At 49.1% G+C, this 22120-nt stretch overlaps 1 protein-coding gene across 6 annotated transcripts in view; it reads right to left on the bottom strand.

The window, feature by feature from the left end:
* CYRIA (CYFIP related Rac1 interactor A) overlaps positions 1-22120 on the bottom strand; it is a 106652-nt gene that overhangs the window by 60397 nt on the left and 24135 nt on the right. For 2 of the 6 annotated variants that reach the window (XM_053891137.1, XM_053891141.1), the window contains exons 2-3: positions 3974-4015; positions 2166-2316 (exon numbers count right to left, since the gene is read on the bottom strand). The exons of 1 other annotated variant lie outside the window; for it this stretch is intronic. The gene's annotated coding sequence lies outside the window, so the exon portion shown is untranslated. The remainder of the gene's footprint in view (positions 1-2165; positions 2317-3973; positions 4016-22120) is intronic. 3 more of the 6 variants (XM_053891138.1, XM_053891139.1, XM_053891140.1) reach the window with 3 other exon arrangements.

The raw sequence follows: 22120 nt of genomic DNA, 5'->3' as shown, positions 1-22120 counted from the left end.
CTGGAAAGGCCAGCCAGAACATAAAAGCCCACGTCCTTACAGTGGCTTATGAGGCCCTACATGATCTGACTGCTTCTCTCTGCCCTCACCCCCTTCCACTGTCCCCTGCTCCTTCTGCTCCAATCCTATTGGCTGCTTGCAGTTCCGTAAGCACATTCCCGCCTCAGGGCCTCTGCTCCTTCTAGCTCACTCCCTCCCTCTGTCTACATCCTACTCCAGTAAAACCTAGCCAGGGAGGCTTCCCCTGGACCCTGTATAGAACAGCAGTCCTGCTCTCCCCACATCCCATCTCTCTGGCTTGCTTTATTTATTTAGGTTTTCCTGTTTTACTTTTTTCCATAACACTGAACACTGCCTGATACAATGTACAAATGTTTATTTGTTGATGATCCCACAATTGGTGCTGTAGGCCTAACACCAAGATGGCACCTTCTTCGGAGCTAACGGACACACAAGGCACAAGGTTACGAAAGAACCCAATGGGGGATCAAAGCTACACTTAAGTAGCTCTAGATAAGACTGGGGAGGAAAAGGAGCTAACATTTGTTGAGGAAGAAACTATGTTAATGCATTTCAACTATATCCTTTGATCTTGACCACAAGTGGACAACATAGGGCATATTGTCCCCATCTTACCGATGGGGAAACAGAACCTCAGGAATTTGAAATGATCTCAGCAAAATCACTCAACTAAAGAAGCAGAACTGAGATTTGAAATCGGGTCTGTCTAATTCTAAAAGCTCTCCTCCTTCCTCTAAATTATGCTGTAGCCTGGCGGCCACTCTAGGGGAAGAAACCATAAGAGGAAGAAAAAGGAAGGGAGCACAAGACAATCCTATTCCCTCAAAGAATGAGAATTTGGTATAAGCAACAAGTCTAGGATGAAACCGGAAAACACCTTAGAGATCACCTGGTCTTGCTTTCTGTGCTACACTCAGCTGTATGAAATGTTTCTGCTTTTAGTTTTAAGGGAACTCAAGACATCTAGATGAAGAAGAAGAGCTTTTAGACAGAGGGCAGCAGAAGGTAACACCAGCAAGTGGAGAAAGATGAACAGGTGCATGGCCTTCTCAGTGTATTGGCATCTCCTTCGTGACTCCTGGTCTTGTCCTGGTGGGCGTCCTGGGCCAGCTTATGGAGATGTGTTAGAATACCAGAACCCAGGCTGCTGAGCCCTCAGTAGAACCTTAGTCATCTGGGAGGGGTGTCGGTTCATGTCACGTCCGAGTTCAACGAAGAAGTTCAGGCAGATGTGGCCCAGTCCTTGCAGATCCATAATGGATCAGGAGGAGGTGACAGAGGAGGAAAGCAGTAACAACAAAGAACCCATGTGCCTGGCAACCTGCAGCTGGTGCGTGGCAATGCTCCTGGATGAGAACTTCGCAAACTAAAAATGTCTCAAAAAATGTTACAGCCAGTGCGAGGCAAACCAGACCTCGGGCACGAGACCCGAATTCCATCCTGGGTTTGCTACTTAAGGACTTTCCTGCTCACCTGAGTCTGCACGGCAAGAACGGGCAAGAAAGGAACCCAGACTGTGCTTCAGAGGAAACGAATTCTGCAAGGACAAGTCACCTGGAGGTACAGTTCTAACCTGCTCTCTCCTGTATGCAGTTCTAAGCTACTCTACCTCATGCCTAAACACTCACAGCTCAGGACAGCTACAGCTCCCACTCAGAATGTACTGGTAGAACCCAGGGACCTTTAACCACTTTATGTATGTATGCATGTATGTTTATTTATTTCTTTTGAGAGACAGGGAGAGAGCACACAAGCAGGGGAGAAGCAAAGAGGGAAGCAGCAAGGGAATCCCAAGCAGGATCCGCACTGTTAGCACAGAGCCTGACGCAGGACTCGATCCCACAGACTGTGAGGTAGGTCATGACCCGAGCCGAAATCCAGAGTCGGACACTCCACTGATTGAGACTCCCAGGCACCCTCCCTTTAACCATGTCAAAACTATAACCTTGGGGTGTTTTTTTTTTTCCTTTTATGTGTATATGGTGTCAGGAGGCATGACTTCTAATCAAAGATGACAAATCTGGCGAAATGACCACCTTAATACTTTCCAGTATTCTATAAGCACACACAGCGCGCATCCTTTCCACTAAACAGGAAAGTTACCGTTGTGCTGTCTGCCATGGCCAAAGTCACTTGTTTCTTACCCAGCACTGTGTCTTGTGATTCAGGCTCACCGATCCAGGCTGATGGGACAAACCCACTGAACAAGATGGCCGCGGCAAGTCTGGCTCCCAAGTCAGGGCCGTGCCCGCTGGAGTCCCGTGGCTTCTCTGTCCTTACGTGAGTGACAATCTGCTAAGAGGGAATGCAAGTCATGTTATTTTGAGAGGCCATTTCCTGTTCTCCTCTAGAAATAAGACATCTTTTAAGGAGAACAGAGAGAATATCAGAATCACAGATTACCAGGGCTGGAAGAAATCAATGCAATATAGCCTTCTCTAATGTTTTCATTTTGTAGCTGGGGAAACTGAGGCTCAGAGAAAACAGTGTCATTCAAGGATTCAGCAACTTGGAGAATTCAGATTAGAACATGTCTCTGACTCTCTCAGAATTTTTTTAAAGAGCAGCTTCATGGTCCGGCTGACTTCTCAATTGACCCTGAATGGGAAGGGTTTGTTTTTTTTATTTTATTTTATTTTTTTTTTATTTAATTTTTTAAACAGGTATTCAAAAAGGGAGGTGGACTTTTTCCAGATCGCTGTTTTTGTAGTTTTGCCCCTGGGAGCTAAATTAGTGAAACAGTCTACCTCAGGCATGTGGTTGGGATTGTTCTGTTTCCCATTAGAAAAATATTGTTATGGAATAGAAGCGTCAGGAGCACAGTAGTGGGTGGGCTTTGTTTTCCAGTGATTTGTGCCCAGTCAGTAGGTCTCTCTGTCTCTCTGTCTTTCTCTCTCTCTCCATGTTTCAGGAAAACACAGTAACAGATACAGTCCCTCCTCCCATGGGTGTCATTTATTATGTGGCTTTTCTGGCTACTTTGGATTTGAACCGCCCCTCCTGTTTGCAGAAAACCAAAACCCAACAAGCGATCTCACGTTTATTAAGTAAATAATATCTACCAGGCATACCAAGTGAATCTTACAGTACATTTTCCTGATTTGTCCTCAGAAATTCCCCACAAGGTACCCTGAAGTCCATTTTCTCAAGAGGTGAGAGAACCGAGTTTCAGAGAACTACAATGATCCGTAAAGTCATAATGGGAAAAAGGCACAGAACCAGAAATAAATGCATGTCTAACTCCCACATCTATGTTTTGCCCATCTACTGTAGACCTCAGTTATTAGGCCAAAACACTAGGACTTGTCTTACTTATTTTTCCAGTGTTTTAGCTTGAATGCGGGACAAAGTTCTTTGGAAACTATAAATTGTTGTAAGGACATTAAAGATTATTCTTGTTAGATTCTCTTTCAGCCGGGAGGCTCCAAGGCCCTGCTTCCTGCTGTGCTCCCAGCAGAGGCTCCTGTGTCCCAGAGAAGCTGCGCCTGGGCCCTGGCACTGAGAGGGCCCATCAGGAAATCATGATTATCTACGCTTGGCGCTTTGTTCCTGTTCTCAGACAACAAGGGACAAGGCTGGAGAGCCGGGCTAGGGGGGTGGAGAAAGAGGAAGAAAAAAACAGGAAGTGAAGGGGGGGGGGGAGGAGGAAGGAAGGAAACGATAGGGAAAACACAGCAACTTTGAAAAGTCCTTGGCCTGATGAGAAAGTGATTTCTGAACTGACATCATGTGGGGATGGCCCTGCATTTTGGGAAAGCAGGTCACGGAGGTAGAGGAGGAAGGAGGTTTGTTTCCTCTGGATTTGGGGTTGTGTTCGTCAATTCCCACCACAGAGCACAGCCAGAGGAAAAGGGTGCCCTGACACAGGGGCTGTTTTCTATGTGCTTGGGTGTAGACGATGAAGAATGTGAATTTCTGAAGAAGGATCCCGGGGTAAGACCGTGTCTCTCACCTCTTGGCTGTGGCTGAGAGGCCAGATGTGCCACAAAAGGACCTGGAAACAAGAGGGAAGGTGTTGAAGTGATTCAGTATTGGAGGAGCCTCCCTCCCCACCACTTTCTTTGTCAAACACCCTCGGAATTATAATACGTTTTCAGTGTATATGATAGAGACTTCATTCTCCCACTGGGGCCCAGCAAGAATCCCACTTTCTTCCACCAGAAAACTAAGAGGGTCAGGCCAGTAGAATGCTGAGCCTCTCCCAGACTATGACTCTCAGGTACTTCCGGAATGTTCTCCCACCCATGTTGACCCCTCTACTCATTTACAGACGCTCACAAGAGTACCCCAACTCCCAAAGTGCATCTTTAAGGATACAGTCACCTGGTTAAGTTGCACAAGAACACAAATAACCCTAATCATAACCTAATCATACATCAAAGCTAATACTATTAACTCTTTCCAGTCTTTTGATGGGGACAAGGAGGGGGCAGGGAATGCGGAGCTTCTTGACAGGCAAGTCCAGTCCCACCCACTCTAGCAGTTCCCTCCCAAACTCATTGTGCTCTGGAGAAGCTAACAAAAAGTACAGTTCTGGCCTGGCATAGCGGCCAAAGCTTCTGGAGAGTTTTGATGTCACCAACCTGGCTCTGTCCATGGACCAGCATTTGGGTAACTTGTGATCCTAATCCAGCCCTCAGCATGCCCCAACTCCTTCCATCTTATTGATTTGGTCACAGAGGCCCTACCAGGGAGGAGGGGCTCACTCTGAGGATCTGCCCTTGATTCTGTAAATTATTCCCCCAGGATCTGCCCTTGATTCTGTAAATGATTCCCCCCACCATCCAAACAAACACAGGACAACACAAAGTAAGCATATCCTTGAGAGGAGTCCAAGCTTTTCGAAGCGATGGCTGGTAGTTTCCTGACTGAGTCACCCATGGGCCAGATGTCCATCAGAGAGAACAGAGGTCAAGCAGGGAGGGACACTGACAACTCCCATCTCAGGTCCCCACGAGCACAGCCTCACACAGCAAACACCAACACTGATTTGCTCCTCTTGTCAGCAGCGTGGACTGTGGCCACAGCTGTTGCCACAAACCCTCTGCTCCATCCGAGACCAGTGGGAGTCCTCGCTTCTGTAGCACGTGGCAGCCAGGAGAACACTTCTCAAAATCTCATGTTTGGTCATTTTCAGAGAGGTACAGAGCAGAGGGGATAATGACCACCATTTTGAAAAGGGAGAAGCTGAAATCCGGAGACATGAAATGGCTTATCCAGGGTCATACAGCAGAAGCAGGACTACAACAGGCATCTCTTGCCCTCCAGTCCAGTGACCTGTCACATTGTCACTGTATCATGTGCCCCTGCCCGATTCAGTGGAGGGACTCAGAGCTTAGAACAGCTGCATGTCTTCCACTTTAGAATGTCTCTGGAAGTAGAAGGACAGGGCAGGGACAAACCAAAGAGAAGGCAGATGGATAGGGAGAAGACCAAGCATGGAGGACCTGTTCCCACCATCCAGTCTGAGCAGGTAAGGACTCACTCGAAAGCCCCCGGTGCGAGCATGGTCCATCAGAGTCCCAGCCTAGACTCGGAGTCAACAGACCTTGCTGCAGCCTCCTTCCTATCAAGAGCACCAGCCAACATGAAGAAATATGAACGGGCAGGTTTTTAGATAATGAAAATAGTTCCCCTTCTGCAAGTACCTACTGTACGTACATCAGGCATTGTTAAGCAGGGTACCTCTTAACTCCTGAAACCTCCCAGCAACCACACTAGGTAGGCATTATTCTTGCCCCTTTTTCATAGATAAGGACACTGACGTGGTCGTCCAAGGGACTCAGCTTTTGAGCGGTAGGTAGAGCCAAGATTTCCATTCAGGCAATCCGGATGGAATTTCCGCTTTCAACCACTACCGTGAACCTCCCTAATAGGGCAGTCACGTCAAAAGAAAAAGGAAAAAAAAAACAAAAAAGAAAAAAAAAAAAACAAGGAAAGAAAAGGGAGGCTTACAGGAAGGCAAATTAGTGGAAAGAGACAGGGAATAAAGCAAGGACACCGGGAACAGATGACACTTACATTCAAAAGGCAGAGGAAGGGAGGAAACTCCCCAGCCAGGGAACATTGAGAGGTGCCTCGCCGGCCCAGCCAGAAATCTGGACCCTTCCCACACTCGGGTGGCAGCCCCCGAGTCAGCCGGCACCAGTAAATGACATTCTGGCCTTGGTGTTTACACAGTACTGCTCATGGGAGGAGGAAGTAGGCTGGGCCGAGGAGGGCCAGCGACGGGAGAGTCCTCAGGGCGGGTAGAGGGATGATGTCTTGGGAACCTATTTTCCATGTCACCCAGAGGGACGGATCCATTGGGCAGGTGGGCAAGCGAGACTCTGCCGAAAAGTCCTCACCTTAAACGGTGCACACGCTCCCAGCAACCCTAGGTGTTGAGGATACTACCTGCTTTCAGCCTCACAACGACCTGGGGAGCAGGGCAGGACAGGGATCATCCTTCACCATGTCACAGATGGAAAGACTAAGGCCGAAATAATACTAGTCATAAAATCATAAAATCATCATCATCATAATAAAAATAATAGCGGCAATGCCATTTGTTGGCAGCTTATCACGTGTCAAGAAATAAGCGAGATGCTTGACATGGGTGATTTCATAACAGCACCAACTGCTGAGGTCTGTATGATTATTCCCAATTTACAGTCGAGATAAGCTAAGTAATTTCCTCAAGGTCAAAAAACTAGTAAGCTACGAAGAAGGATCTAAGCTCCTATCTACTTGACATTTTGGCCCACGATCTCACCTCTCAGCAGCACATGCTATGAGACGGTGATGTGACTTAGCCACAGCTGTAGAACAATGCTACCCCTACAACCAACTTCTGAGAGGTTGAAGCACACAGGTATAGGCTTTTACCTAAACACATTATCTACTCTGCAACTTACTAAGTGCACATACAAAGTGACACACGATTAGGGTGACCATGCGATTTATCAGCCAAACCTGGATACTTCTAAGAGCGAAAGGGGGCATATTAATAACGCCCAGGGGACGACAGGCATAAAGTGGAATTGTCCCCGGCACACAAGACATATGGCCAACCCTAATATAATCCACAGCCCCATGGGGCTGGTTATTCTTACGCTTAGTTGTGTTGGACTCTCCTGGATGACCCCCTGCTTTCCAAGCCATGCAAATGCCCCTCTGCGACCATTCACTCTCCTTTGCTCAGCAGAAGGCCTTCTAAGTCTATTGGGCTCGTAGACCTTACATATAAAACAGGCTGACGTAACTTGATTAGGAAGCCGTCGTGCTATGATTCAAGAAGCAAGGAGGGACTAGTTTCAGCAGTATCTTTTAAAAGGACTGCTGGGTTCCTTGTGCCCTCACACCCAGAACCTGAACGTGAAGCTATTCGGATAACCAGCCAGTCCCCCAAATGTGAGGGCTCAGTGGCTCTTTGCGGCAGCCTACGGCAGCCAGACAGGCGACTGGCATGTGAGCAGCTGTCCAGCCCCACAGGAGAAATCAAGTGCACCGACAGCCCCAAGACCCGCTTCCTCAGGGTCAGCAAGCACGGACCCGGCCTGGAGAGGGCAGAGCTGGGATCTGGGGGGCAGGGAGTCCGGTCTGGTGGAGGGGAGAAGGACGCAGCACTCATAGCCTGCTTCTATTTTATTCCTTCCCCCAAGAATCTGCCTGCTTAAGAACCAGGCCAAGAGGAAAAAGAATCTGCCATTGTTTTGAAACCAGGAAATCAGTCTTGAATCAGACTCATACATCAACACAGGTAAAGTGAAATGTTAATGAAGGGCAATGAGCCTCAGTTGGTTCTCTGAAGAGATGTTGTGGCATTCATTTAATCAAGGAACATCACAGCACCAGTAGGCCAGTGACTTCTGACAGCTCTAGAGAAGCTTGCTGGCCTGAAGAGGCTTAGCGACGCCCGAAGAGGCTCGGGGAGGCACTGGCCTCATCCCGCTGGAACACAAAGGGCAACGCCTGCCATCTGCTTTGGTAGGAGCTTCTGAGACTGATGAGATTTGATAAATAGGTGAGACCCTTCTTTCTGTTATAAAAAAAAAATTTTAATGGTTCTTTATTTTTGAGAGAGAGACAGAGACAGAGACAGAGAGAGACAGAGCATGAGTGGGGAGGGGCAGAGAGAGAGGGAGACACAGAATCGAAAGCAGGCTCCAGGCTCTGAGCTGTCAGCACAGAGCATGGGGCTTGAACTGGCACACCGCCAGATCATAACCTGAGCTGAAGTATGTCGCCTAACCAACTGAGCCACCCAGGCGCCCCAATACCCTTCTTTCTAAATTAGGTCATATTTATAGGTGGTAGGGGTGAGGGCATGGACTTTTTGGGGGGCCAACAATAAACCCACTACTGCTATTGGTATTATCATTACTACTCCTAATATGATTATTCATGTGATTCAAGGGGTCCCTGAGTTCTAGAGAACGGGATGGACTTATCCAATGCCACCCTGCTGCTGGTAGGCAGAAAAGCCATGACTAGACGCAGCTCTCCCGACTGATTCTGGTTTCTTCCGTCTTGGCATGTAGCTTCTTATCCTGGGAACCCAACCCGAGAGCAGCCCAGAGGCCAGATGGTGACTGCCCAGGGTGCCAGGGCTCGGGCTACCCTAGACCGACCATCAGAGGTCAACCAGTGGGTGATGGCGGTGGGATAAACTCAAGTCACTCTTTTGCACTGTGCACTGACTATGTGCCGGGTGCTGTGCTGCACATCACGTGGCCCTCGTATCAATCTTACTGCACACGGCTGTGCCCCCCCTTAACCTCATCATGCACATAAGGACTGGGAGAGCAGCTCCGAGAGAGGCCGAGCGAGCAGCCAAGGTTGATGGTGGGCAGGGGGTGGAGCACACCTCTGAACCCAAGTTCAATCTCTAACGTCCACAGCTGCCAGATCTGACGCTGTGCGCGAGGGCCATTGCCAGTGGCAGGCGGTAACAGAACCCGGACAAGAGCCCAGGTCTCTACTCCCGAGCTCACACCTGTTCCATTTCCCAGGGTCGTGGCTTCCCCATCTGTCCTCCTGGTCACACCCAGACAGCGAAAAGGTCACTCCCCCACGAGGATGGCAGAAGGAGACCACCTTCTCTGGCCGGAACCCATCGGAAAACTCTGCCCAGTCTTTCCAGAAGTTCAAATCTCACTCTCTGAACACAACTGCCACCATGGATTGCTGCTCTCCGAGAAGGTATTTCACAGGGTTGGTCACACCAACCAGAGGTCCTCCTCTGGGGTGGGTGTGGGGGCAGGACACACTTTTGAAACTGAATGCGACCAGCGGTGCCTGGGTGGCTCAGTCGTTTAAGCATCTGACTCTTGATCTCAGCTCAGATCATGATCTCAGGGTTCACGGGATCGAGCCCCATGTCGGGCTTTGCGCACACAGTGTACAGCCTGCTTGGGATTCTCTCTCTCCCTCTCTCTGCCCCTCCGTCCCCCTCACAATAAATAAACTTAAAAAAAAAAACTGAATGTGACCAGGCCCCTCTCCCTGACACCCCTGAGTGTCCTAGACAACAGGGGCATCTTCATCGTTTCTCCTCCCTTTCCAGGCTGCACCTATAGGAATGTCACCTTTCCAGAAGAAAAGGGGCACAACTTAACAGGTTTGAGGCGTCAGCAGCTGACAGCTGACTTGTCTCCATCAGGCAGGCAGCAGTAAGACAGACACAAACAGTCCAGACTACAGAGGCTGTCCTTAACCAACACTGGTGACGCAAGGCGGGACGAGGCCTTGATGCGGCAGGAACGCTATATAGGGCCGCAAGGAAAACCGGGTCTGCTCCCAACCTGGCCTTGGCTGGGCTGTGTGACCTTAACTTGGTCTGATCTTGAGGTAGAAAGTCTATTAAACGCAGATCTTTCAGCAACATACACCAGCAGCCTCTCTGGGCCACTTTGAAGATCAAATGAGCTTTCTCTTCTGAAGTATGAAAGCTACTTGTGTTCACGTTTTCTTTCTGCCACGGGATGGGGAGCCCCTAAGAGGGGGGGCACGTCTTCCTTATCTTTACAGGGTAGTCACAACTACTGCAACCAGCCCAGCGTCCTGCACAAATGCCAAGGGCTGATGGTCGAATCTGTAAATTGTGGCTTCCTTGAAGGCCGTGGATGGCTCAGAGTGGCTGGGGAAGAAGGAAGGAGGTAGCAGAGACAGTAGGAAATGAGGCTGGCATCAGGCTGTAATGGGCTTTACCTACATTGGCGCCTCCCGTGATGCCAGCAGTGAATCAGCACATCAGATATTGTGTCAGCAGGGAGATGGGGCTACGGAGAGAGCCTGGGGTCTTGAGTCCAACAGCTGTGAGCCGTAACTTCTTTGCATCTTGGCCCCCCTGTCTGTCCATCTCAGGGTTGTTAGGGCTCCCAACGTTAAATGTGACCAATGCGGTACTCGGCCCCTACGTCAGCTTTAGCAAATACGCCCGCTCCTGAATGAGGGGGCAAAGCTGACCTGGACTAGGAGAGTAAACGATTGCTATGGAAGTTCAACGCCCGGGCTGCCCAGGAGTAGGAAACTAAGAAATGGTGCCATGGCCAGACTGCACTGAGCACGATCCGAAAGCCAATCTGGCTGGAGTCATTGGCCGTCCAAATTCCTGACGACCGCGGCGGGCTCCAGCATACTGTGCAAACATCCGCGGCACCCGTCCTCCCCAAGACACAAGAATGTCACACGGCCAACGCCAGCTGTGAACTCCCCACCAGCCCCTGGCCTACAACAACAAAAGGTACTTTTCAGGTGGCTTATGCTGGGTGTTTTCTAGCGAGAGCACCATTGCCGTGAGGCCGGAGGGAGGCAAAGCACTGTGGGTGGAGAAGCTGGTGTTCTGGGCTGCGGTCTCTGCTTTGACCCTGAATCTCTAAGACATCGGGCAAGCCACTCGCTGCCTTCTGTATAATGAAGAGGTGCTTGGGACTTGGGACTCCTGATGTCTACAACAGCCCATCAAGGGAGCATTTCCGGAAAAAACCTAACCTAGGACATATACTGCCGTTTGAGAACGCAACTTTCTTACAAGGCCGACCTCTGCTGAAATGCCGTACAAACGGGACTCTAAATCCAACAGGGGTACGCTGAAGTCCAGAGGGTGTCTGCTTTCTGTCCTCACCCTACCAGCTCCCGATGGTGCAACGCTGGGTGAGTCGTTTTCCCTTCTGAGCCTGTTAACTCACGTGAGCCTCAGAGGTGATGCTATCTAGCTCGTATCATTTCCCAGCCAAATCCATTTTTCTAACACGTCACGGGGAAACCCAGAGCGCATTTAACTGGGACGCTGTGAGACTGGCCATCCTTCGCCTTGTGGACAGGGACGGACACACGTTCACGAAACTGGCATGTGAGAAAATGGGGCATTTCCTTCATTCTCAGTAAGGGGAGAGAGTCAGAGCCAACAGGGGGAGGAATGATTGAGATCGTACCTGCGGCAGCTGCGAGACGGCTTATCGCGAGGGACAACGGTCACCCTGGCCTAGGCAGACAAATACTGGGGACACGCTCAGACAATAGCACAGCTGCTCCCTTCCTGGGCCCCCTGCTGTGAGGCAAGTCAGAAGCCACACATCAGCATTCAGTGCTGTATTCATCCTCAAGAGTCAGAGGCACTGTGCTTCCTCAACAGCAGGGGGCTGCAGGGGGTGAGTGCGTGCACCGGCTATTCAGGGCCCCAGGCACCCTACACCTCACCAAGGGAAAAAAGCAAGTGGCAGCTGCAGACAGGAAAAGGCCCGGGATAAGAGCTGCGCAGAAACTGACTGCATGAAAATGTGCGTTCCCTGTGAGGACCACCACCTTCTAACGGAAGCCACTTTCTTAATCCTAGGGTCGAAGTCGCTCCATCAAAGGGCCATTTACATAACCACCCTTTACATAAATTCTCAGTTTAAGCCCAACGTGATTTACTGCAGTGTTGCGGGTTTTTGCCCAGTTCTGCAGCCTAGACTTACACCTCCATACGCCTCCATCCTTCCAAGTCAGCAGCGGCCTCGCCTCCTCCGTGAAGTCTTCTCGGACACTCTTCTGACCTCTCCCATCTCCGAACTCTCACAGCATTTTCTGTCTGTGCCACTCAGCTAGTGCGCATGGGACGCCTCATCACTTTTTGACCGGGCTGCTGAACCACTCCCTAACTGGTTTCATCCTGCCTGGACTCTGGCCCTGTGCTCTGCAGAAAGAACGTTCTAAAGCACACATTTGATGATGTGTCTTCTCTTCAAGCACTTTCCACCGCCTTCAGGATAAAATCCAAATGCCACATCATGCTCCCACCCCTCCCATGGGGATACCCACATTCCTGTCACCATGAAGTACTTCCCAGGGTTATGTAACGGGGCGGTACCAAAGTTGGGACAAGAACCCAGGTCTTCTGATAACCAGCTAAGGGTTCTTCCCACAGTCCCAGCTCAAGTTCAGGTCTAAGGCTGGACCAGAGAAAAGCATTTGGCACCGAACCATGGCCAAGATGAAAAAGCCAAGACCAGCTGAGTCCTTAGGCCTGAGGAGCTTATACTAATTATGACGACCAGCCAATCCTTCAAGTAACCGAGTGGGTGAGTACACGCCTGAAGCTCAGACATAAGCTGGCTCTCCTTTCACAGGTGTGGAAACTGAGCCTTACGGATGTCAAAGTTCACACCTGGATTAAAACGCTAGCCAAGATCCTACTCCTTACCCTCCAGAATGGTATCTCCAATAGCCCTGTAGCCATCAGCACCTTGTGATGACTCACTATGTCTGATGTTGACCCACAGCACTTAGTTCCTGCTCAGGAGCGGACTGTGTCCAGAAGACCCTATTGCTGACCCCTGTAAGGTCTCTGCTCTCAGATCAGAGCGTCCTACTCCTGCAACTCCTCAGGTGGAACGACTGGGAAACAAAATGCTGATTTAACAGAAGAGGGAGAAAATTCCACTCTAACTGCTGTGTACTTATCCAAAGAGGCGATCAATGCCCTCACCAGATGAATGCCTCCCCGTGGCACTTTCCAGTATATCTGTTTATGGGGGAAGAGGAAGAGGGGTGGAAGAACAAGGTCCGGAAGAGAGCGAGGCTACCGAAACAGAAGTACACGTGGGCCCAGTGGTGTCCTGGAGCCAGCCGGCACCTGCTGACCAGAACCAATCACACGTGTCTCTTCCCAACTTCACGTTCAATGACGTCTTTTGAGAAGGAACCAGCCACGGTGGGAGTACTTGTGCCATGAAATTGGCAACCTCTCCTAATCAGGTTTGTTCTGTTTTTGTTTTTCCCAGAGAATCAGTTACTAAACACTTGCGGGCACACCATTAAATGGATCCATAAGAAAGACACTGGGTTGGGAAGACGGGAGATTTAAATTGTTAACTTCGGCTCTTTCCCTGACCTACTGTTGGATAGGCAAGTTTCTTCCGTTCCTGACCCTCAATTCCTTTAGTCATAAAGGGGGAACAAAAATCCTTATGCGTAACTATATCAACTAAGACAACAGACATGAGGGTGTTTCGGTAAATGCAAAAGTCTGAGGACGTATTTGGCGATGTCGGTAGACATTTGTGGCTATCACAGCTGGAGTGTGTGGGCTGCCACTGGCATCCAGGGTAGAGGCCAGGGATGCTCCAGAGAACCTGAGAGCCTCCCACACCAAAGACTTCCTTTGCCCAAACTGTCAGGGGCGCCCAGGATGAAAAACCCAAACTAAAGATATGCCAACACAGTGGCCCATTCAAGTTCCATAAACACAACAGCATCCAGGAGAAAAATTAAGGGGACTCGGGTCAGTTCACAGGAACCCTAGACGGCGGATGGGTGCAGAGCATTGAGATGTAGGCGACAGGGAGAGAAGACAGGAAGAGGACACACTGCTGGACACAAAGTACGTGCCCATTAATGGCTTGTAGGAGGAAGAAATGGGTCTGAAACCACGGGGTGCTCTCTCGAGAAAGCCCACCCTCCAGTCCTCTCAGAAACACACCCCTCCCAAGGTGGACACCAGAAGGAAGAAAGTGACCAGCACAATTTCATCTCCTCTGGGAGGGAAATGGTGTCGAGTGCCAGCCCTGGAGACTCAGGTTAGACAAATCATCACCAGTCTGGCGATCAGAGCAGCAGTGGTCAGAAGAGCAACTTTATTTAAGTCACTTTCTAATAGGAGTTGAAACATCTTGAAAGGTGAGGTTTTCAACCCTCCTCTGGGGGAAGCAATTGTTAAAAACACATAGCAGGCAGCCTTGCTTTCCACACATTCAGAAACCACTTTTTTAAGACAATCCTTTTATCCCTTGTACCACATGGGACTGAAAATGCATTTAGCACAAGCCGCCCGAAGCGGAAACCGTGTTGGGTAAGAAATAATCCAGGCGTCGCGGCAACCGTGGGGAGCCAAAAGCGAATCAGAGCAGGCGGGCACAGCTCAGACACTCGCAGGGAAAAAAGCGATGACGTGCTGTGTCAACGGTGCAAAGGCCTCTGGGGCCTGGAGTCAGCGGGGCCGTGGGGTAAGGATTAGCCACAGCCTCTCTTGGAAGTCCCCCTCGACACTCCCAACTTGCTGTCCCTGCACTGGGAGAGATGGCGGATTTCTCAAGGAGTAGATGACAGGACAGAGGACCTCCCTCCGTGTCTCCCTGAAGATCCGAATCTGACCATAAACCATCTGACTCACAAAGCCCTTTAATTAAAAGCCCAAGGGTCCAGAGATAATTCTAGATGTGGCAGGACCCAGTGGCTTCTCAGGCACCAGAGCTGCGAGCAGAATAATGAGGGTAATTTGGCCCTTCCTGGTCTGTGAATGACAACTCACTCAACCATAAATTAGACTCCCAGAATGCCAGAGCTGGAAGCCACCTGGGCAACTGTCTGCCCTCCCCCTGCACCCCCTGCACGAGGAGCTGGTGGCCCAGGGGAGGTGGCGGCCTGCCCCAGGCCTGCTGTTGAGTTTCTTACTGACTCTCAGTCAAATGCAGCTTTTCGAGCGCCCAGAAAACGCTTTTGTTCAGGTCTCTATGCTAGACTCCAAGGCTACTTGGAGCTCAGGAACAAGCTGGTTACAATCCAGGCAGAATTCATAGGATGGGAGTAGAGCAGCTTCAGGGAAAGAAATTTCAAAACCACTTACTGAGAACCAACTCTGCCCTTGGCGGAGCATGGCCTTTTCCACTCCTCGCCTCTCATTCATTTCTCACATCCACACCCTGGCAACATGGGTCTCATTATGCCCATAATGGAGATAAGGGAACCCAGGCTAAGAGAAATAAGGAAATGCGCCAAAGGCCAAAGAGCTAGTGATTTTTTTTTATTCTGATGTTTGTGCCTTGAACAAATTATCTCCTTTTTTTTTTTAATTTAAAGTCGTAATATCTAAAGCAAAAATATGACGACTTACTTCTTCCGTAATGGTAAAACCATTTTGATATATGTATCTTTTTTTTTTGAGAGAGAGAGCATTTGTGCAAGTGGGGAAGAGGGGGAGAGAGATAGAGACGAGAGAGAGAGAGAGAGAGAGAGGCAGAGAGAGAATCTTAAGGAGGATCCATGCTTAGCACAGAGCCCGATGCAGGACTCGATCCCACAACCCTGGGATTATGACCTGAGCTGAAACCAGAGTCAGATGCTCAAGCTCTGAGCCACCCAGGCACCCTCCATTTTGCTATATTTTTAATAATCTGATTTATTGGATTGGAAGCCGGACTTTTTTCATACTACTGATGCTCAATTTTATGAATATCCTTTAGGTACCAAGTACTTTACAAAACAATCTTTGTTATTAAAAGATAGCCTCAAACAACATCTCTCCCTCATTTTACTGAGACAGACACAAAGGCTCAGAGCATTTAGGTCAACTTCCTGAGGTCATGCGGATTACCCGTTAGTGGCAGAAATGGGATTCTCATGCAGGTCTGCCTGAACCCTGTGTTCCTTGTATCCTAACGGCCTGCTCCTACCCTAGTGACTTTATTGACTCACTGCTGAGTCAGACACCAGGAATGCTGGAGACCAACCTTGTAAAGTGTGTTAGCTGGGCATAGCACCAAAGGCCTGGGTCAGTGGAGGTAATAAATGAGGGCAGCAGTGGTGACCTCATCTTGGGGTCTGAAAGCAGCCACGCACCTGAATGGTACACAGGACAGTCACCAAACCCTGCCTGGGAGGCTGACTCCCTGTTTAGGATTCATCCAGAGGGACCATAATAGGGAGGAAGGATCCCACCAAGGCCCGCCCTGCAGCCTACTGGGGCCTTCCCGTATCTCTTCCACTCTGGGGGTGAAGCTTCTGAGAACAAAAGTGTGGTGCCTCACTCACGTTTGCCAGGAGCTCCCGAGCTACCAGAAAAGATAAATACATGAAAGAACAATTAAGAATATAGTGTGGCAGGGGCACCTGGGCTCAGTCGGTTAAGCGTCCGACTCTCCATTTTGGCTCAGGTCATGATCTCTCATGGTTTGTGAATTTGAGCCTCGCATCGGGCTTTGTGCTGACAGTTCGAAGTCTGCTTGGGATTCTCTGTCTCCCTCTCTCTCTGCCCCCATTGGCGCGCTCTCTCTCTCTCCCTCGCTTAAATATAAATAAACATTAAAAAAAATTTAAAAATACAGTATGGCAACTGCCACAACGGGGAGCGTGGGCTGATATGGGAGTGCCAGTAATGGGTGCCTAACCCACACGGTGGGAATCTGGGGGATAAATTAAGGCTTCATAGAAGGGCCTGAACGGAGCCTGGATCCATGCAGGTCTTAGTCACAAAAATGAGGAGCATGAGAAGGACAACGGGGAGGGTGCTTGGGCACACGTTCACGATGAGGCAATACATATGGACAGAGAGGATGGAGCTTGTGAAGTAAGGAACGCCATGTGGTTACGTATGGCTGGGATGTAAGAACACGAGGTAGTGCAGCGGGAAGGAAGCCCGGATGGAAACTTGAGGCAGGGGCTGAGCTGGAGGACAGTGGGCCCGCGAAGCCTCATAAAGGAATCTACCCTCCAAATGGGAGCCGATCATAGGGTTCACTTTCTATTATTCAGCAGTGGCAGAGTAATAACCACCGGGTTTGTATTTTATATCATATACATGTGTGTTGAGATGCATGTATATTTCATGGCTCCAGTGACACAGACTCTACTCAATTACATCTCCACTCTAGCTTTTGATTATTTCACCTTCCAAGATGCTAAAAACATGGTATGCCCACCACATCCCAAAGCATAATAAGGACAAAGGGAGATAGTTAATAAAAGGATTATTAAAGATTAAAAAACGATGAGAAGTCTGTGTAAAGAATTGTACCTGGCTTCTCTCACTACAGGAGAGCTCAGCACGGTAAAATGTCCACCCAGAAGAATGGATTGGGAGGGAGATTATGGGCTCCAGGGCAGAGAAGACCATTTCTGCAGCCACAGGAGTTCTTATCTGGACACCTCAGCCAGTACTGTGCCTGGGGGTGCATTGTGTTCTCGGTGACTATATTCCGAGCTAACGTTCTCCTCCCTTTAAGGGCTGTAAGGAGGCTAGAGAGCAAACACCAAGCACCCGCCTTTCCTATTTACCCAGTTAATGTCTCCAATTTCAGATAGAGTTATGTTCATAAAGCCCTCCTTGAATATTAGAAGATACACAGATGGGTAAAGCATATCAGATAGGCAGACGTCGGCAAGGTCTTTGTCATAAAGGGCGGATGCAGAAATGCCCAGTTCACGTCCTCGCTCATTCAGCCCTGGCTCTGTGGGTGTCTGACTCCTGCCGAAATCAGGCAGGACAAAGCCAGAGCAAGCTGCCCGCTTAAGCACCTGGAGTGCAGGATCGGTGTTGGGGGGACAAAAGCTTCCTTCCAAGGGAAAACAGAGCAGTTTCCAATCATTGCACAATTACCTTTATTAGCATAACGTCTCTTCATGCATTTCGTAAAATACTTTCCTTTTCCTTCTCAGGAAGAAGGCAGAGACAGAAATTGCTGCCACCGAGGGGGGAAAAAAATGTCTGTAAAATTTAAACCATGGGGCATTTGTTCAAGACTCCTGGGTAATGATGTCTCTTGATATATAATTCATGATAGCCTTAAAGCTTGGCCTACTTCTGACACAGAGATCATATATTTTGGAGAAGTCAGGGAGGGGGAGGAAGAAAATCACTTTTAAATGGTTCTGCTATACTTTGCCTTTTGAGTAAAGCCAGACAATATTTTGGACCATTCTTTTCTACCATAAGGGCTTCCCTTTAAAGCTTTAATTTTTTTTTTCCTCTTGTAAATTGAAGAAGCAGCATATCATCCAGTTTCAGTTTTATCTTCTGTAACACTAGATAAAAGATGAGTCTGAATCCATCTGTTAGCACATACAGGCTGGAAACTGTGTGAAAGCTCGCTTTCTCTCTCTCTCTCTCTCCCTCTCCCTCTCTCTTTCTCTCTCTCCCCACCGCTTGCAGAAAGGGGGAAAAATCCACACTTTTAAAAAATTTATCATCAGCAATCCTACCCAATGCCGACAAGATAGCAGCACTTTTATCCTTTTATGGGCAGATTCAGGAGGAAGCCAGGCTTGCCACAAAGGCTCTTCCCCCTACGCTGCCACATGAATCGGGATGCTGGGGCTGGCTGCGGGCCAGCCCCTTCCCCCACAGCCTGGGGTTCCAACCTCCCCGAAATCAGCGATGATCCCCCCGGGTGCCATTACCTGCCCCGTCTGAGCCCACTCGAGCTGATGCTGGGAGAATCGCAGAACAGCGGGAGACTTTCTGTCCTCCGGTAGTAGGGAAAATGAGCAGGCAGGCTGCCTGGGCCCCATCTGGGTCACTTGGCATTTCCTATGACACTGCAGGTTGGGGTGACACCGTGTATTGCCCTCTCTGGGCTCTGAGAACTGCTTTGCCCGACAATGTGGGAAACGCCGTGTGCCACTGATCAGACCAGACGCAGCAGAAGATCAGAGACGGAAGGCCGGAGGTGGCCTGGATGGGCGCTTGCCAGCACTCATGTCTCAGCTCCAAAATCACCTCCTCCCAATCCATTCTTCTCCTCCCATTCCAGAGTCCTGGAATGCAGAGTTCCTTTGTTTCTTAAACGCAGAACCGGCGTTAATCACAGAGTTCCAAGCTCCATGCCATTAATGAGGTGAAGCTCAAGCACTCACGGTTCAGACGAGGATGGGGGTGGAGGTGACAAGTACAAGCGACCAGGGACTGCCTAGGCCACTGCCCTTCAGAAGGCTCATGTGTATTTTCTTTCTAAGTTTATTTATTTATTTTGAGAGAGACCTAGAGAGCAGGGGAGGGGCAGAGAGAGGGGAAGGGAGAATCGCAAGCAGGCTATGCGTTGTCTCCGTGGGACTTGAACTCACAAACCGTGAGATCATGACCTGAGCCGAAGTCAAGAGTCGGAGGCTTAACCGACGGAGCCACCCACGCTCCCCCAAAGGCCCACGTGGTTTTTAGGGAAGGCCTAGAGCCGCAGCTGCATGCCGTGCACCCCGCACTCTTCAGTGCTATGTCCTGCGGGTTCTTCCTCTGCTAAGGCTCACAGCACCCCTACCCCCACCTCCCACCGCCAGTGCCCTAATTTAGGTCCTTCTTATCTTTCTCCTGGACAGTTTTGCACACGCAGCCAGATGACTCTTCCTGAAGCAGCACGGCTATTGCGTCATTCCATGGCTCAAAAGCCTTTAATGATTTCCCCACTGACAAAGAGACACAGCCCAGCCTCTAATTTCTAAGACTCTCTTCACCAGGTCCTGGCCAGAATGCTAGCCCTCATCTCCCACTTCTCTCTCTCCTTCCCACACCCTGCCCTGCAGCTCCGTGCCCCCACTCCCTCTGCCTCCCTGCCACCCTTCTCCTCTAGTTCCCTGTGTCCGACAGAGCTTTCCTCTTCACTTTACCTTATTTCCAAATCCCGCTCATCCTTCAAGACCACATTCAAAGGCCACTTCAGCCGTGGACTCAACCTTGACCCCCCCAGGGAAAATTTCTCTGTCCTCTCAACTTCCATAATTTTATCATACCTCAATCACTCCCTTTTGCTGTAACAGGACCCAGACACCTTGTTTTTCTCCCTAGACTGTAAGATATCTGAGGGCAGAGGAGGGCCCAGGTGACTTTAACACATCTGTTCTATCTAGATGCGTCCTGATGCATGATTGGTGTTCACCAAGATCACCTAAGTAAATTAGTGAGGATGGCTCCAAGATTGCCGTCGTAAGCTACTTCGTGGGAGCACGGCTTTGAACAGATCACATGGGGGCCACGTACAGCATCACTAAAGGAGTACACGGCATGCAGAGGAGGCACACTGGGTGGGCGGGGTCACAGTGGACCAGGCCCATGACCTCCAGGATGCTAAATCCAATGGTCAGTTCTCAGCCTTCACATTTACTAGCCCATCATCAACTAACTGTGACACCGCCGAGTCATCGTCCCTTCCAGAAAGTCTTGTTTCCTTGACCCCTAGTGACCCCTAGATCGCAGTCTCTTATTGCCCCTCCTTGCTAATGCCGCTCCTTCTTAGTCTCTTTGGCTCAGTCCTTGTCTTTCTTCAAAAACTCTTTATGTTGGCATTCTTTGGGACTCAGGTCTTCAGTCTCTCTGTTCTCTATCAGGATTCACACCTTCGGTGACCTTCCCCAGCATCATGGCTTTAAATGTCAGCTGTATTTTGATAAACCTCAAATCCGTATTTCCAGCTTGACCTCTCCCTTACTTGCAATAACCACAGCCTACTCAAAATCTACACTTGGACACCAACCTCGAACTTCTCGAGGCCCCAAACTGAACTCCCTGTCTCCTCCCCTAATGCCGCCCCCTCTCCCAGTCTTTCTCATCTCAGCTAATGACAATTCCATCAGTCCAGTCTCTGAGGACAAAATATTGAGTCATTCTAGCCTCCTCTCTTATTTCATGCCCCACATGCAATCCTTCCGAAAATCCTTCTGGCTTTACCTTTAAAATCTATCTGGCATAGATCAAAATGTATTCCCTTTACTCTGCTCCTTTTTTTCCATCACTTTTTTGACCTTCTAATGTACTAGAAGGTAATAAATATCACTTGATTACCTTTCCCTGATTTATTATGATTATTACTTTATTATCTACCTTTTCTTAAAAATATTTTAATGTTTATTTACTTTTGAGAGAGACAGACAGAGACAGGGACAGAGGCATGAGCAGGGGAGGGGCAGAGAGAGGGAGACACAGAATCCAAAGCAGGCTCCCGGTTCTGAGCTGTCAGCACAGAGCTCAACATGGGGCTCCAACTCACAGACCGTGAGATCACGACCTGAGCTAAAGTCGGACGCCCAACCTATTGAGCCACCCAGGCGCCCCACTTAGCTACCTTTTCCCTCACAGATGTAGCATATCCTCAGAGTTTAGAACTATGCCTGGCACAAAGTAGCCATTCAACAAATGTCTGTCCAATGCTTGAATGAATGACTTTAGCCGATGGTCTCTGAACTGTAGCTTAAAAAATAAACAGCATTTAGCCACAGAGAAAGTCATCTGTAGGCAGGGGAAATGCAAGCAGCAAGGGCCGACAGATACAACTTTCTTCAATGTTTTAAGACGTAGCAGTGTCCCTAAAGCCTGCCTGAATGATACAAAACCACAGAAGGAGCAGACGTGAATAGTCCAGGCCAGCCAAGGAAAGGCTCAAGGGACTTCAATGGATAATTATGCTTTTTTGTAAAATATATATACAGTTGGGGCACCTGGGGGGCTCAGTTGGTTAAGCGTCTGATGTTGATTTCAGCTCAGGTCATGATCTCACAGTTTATAAGTTTGAACCCATATTAGGCTCTGTGTTAATGGTGCAGGGCCTGCTTGGGATTCTCCCTCTTTTCCTCTCATTCTGCTCGCTCTCTCTCTCTCTCTCTCTCTCTCTCTCAAAATAAACAAATAAACTTAAATATATATATGTGTGTATATATATATATATATATATATATATATATATAGTCAAACTGAAATGAAACACACCGAAGTTGGTAAATAATTGTGTATAAACATCCCTCTGCAATTTTATTTAGATTATACATTTTTTATATATCCCCCCCCCACCAAGATATGACAAAGATAGTGTTCTTGGCTCTTCTGTATTTGCCCACAATTCGATGCCCTATAAATATGTTTTCAGGACCAGGCCCATGT

This window comes from Panthera pardus, unplaced genomic scaffold (genome assembly GCF_024362965.1).
Source record: "Panthera pardus isolate Hobbes unplaced genomic scaffold, ASM2436296v1 HiC_scaffold_26, whole genome shotgun sequence".
In the NCBI taxonomy this organism is placed as follows: Eukaryota; Metazoa; Chordata; class Mammalia; order Carnivora; family Felidae; genus Panthera; species Panthera pardus.
The sequence above is the reverse complement of the archived record's forward strand: the minus strand, read 5'-3'. Positions and strand labels throughout refer to the sequence as shown.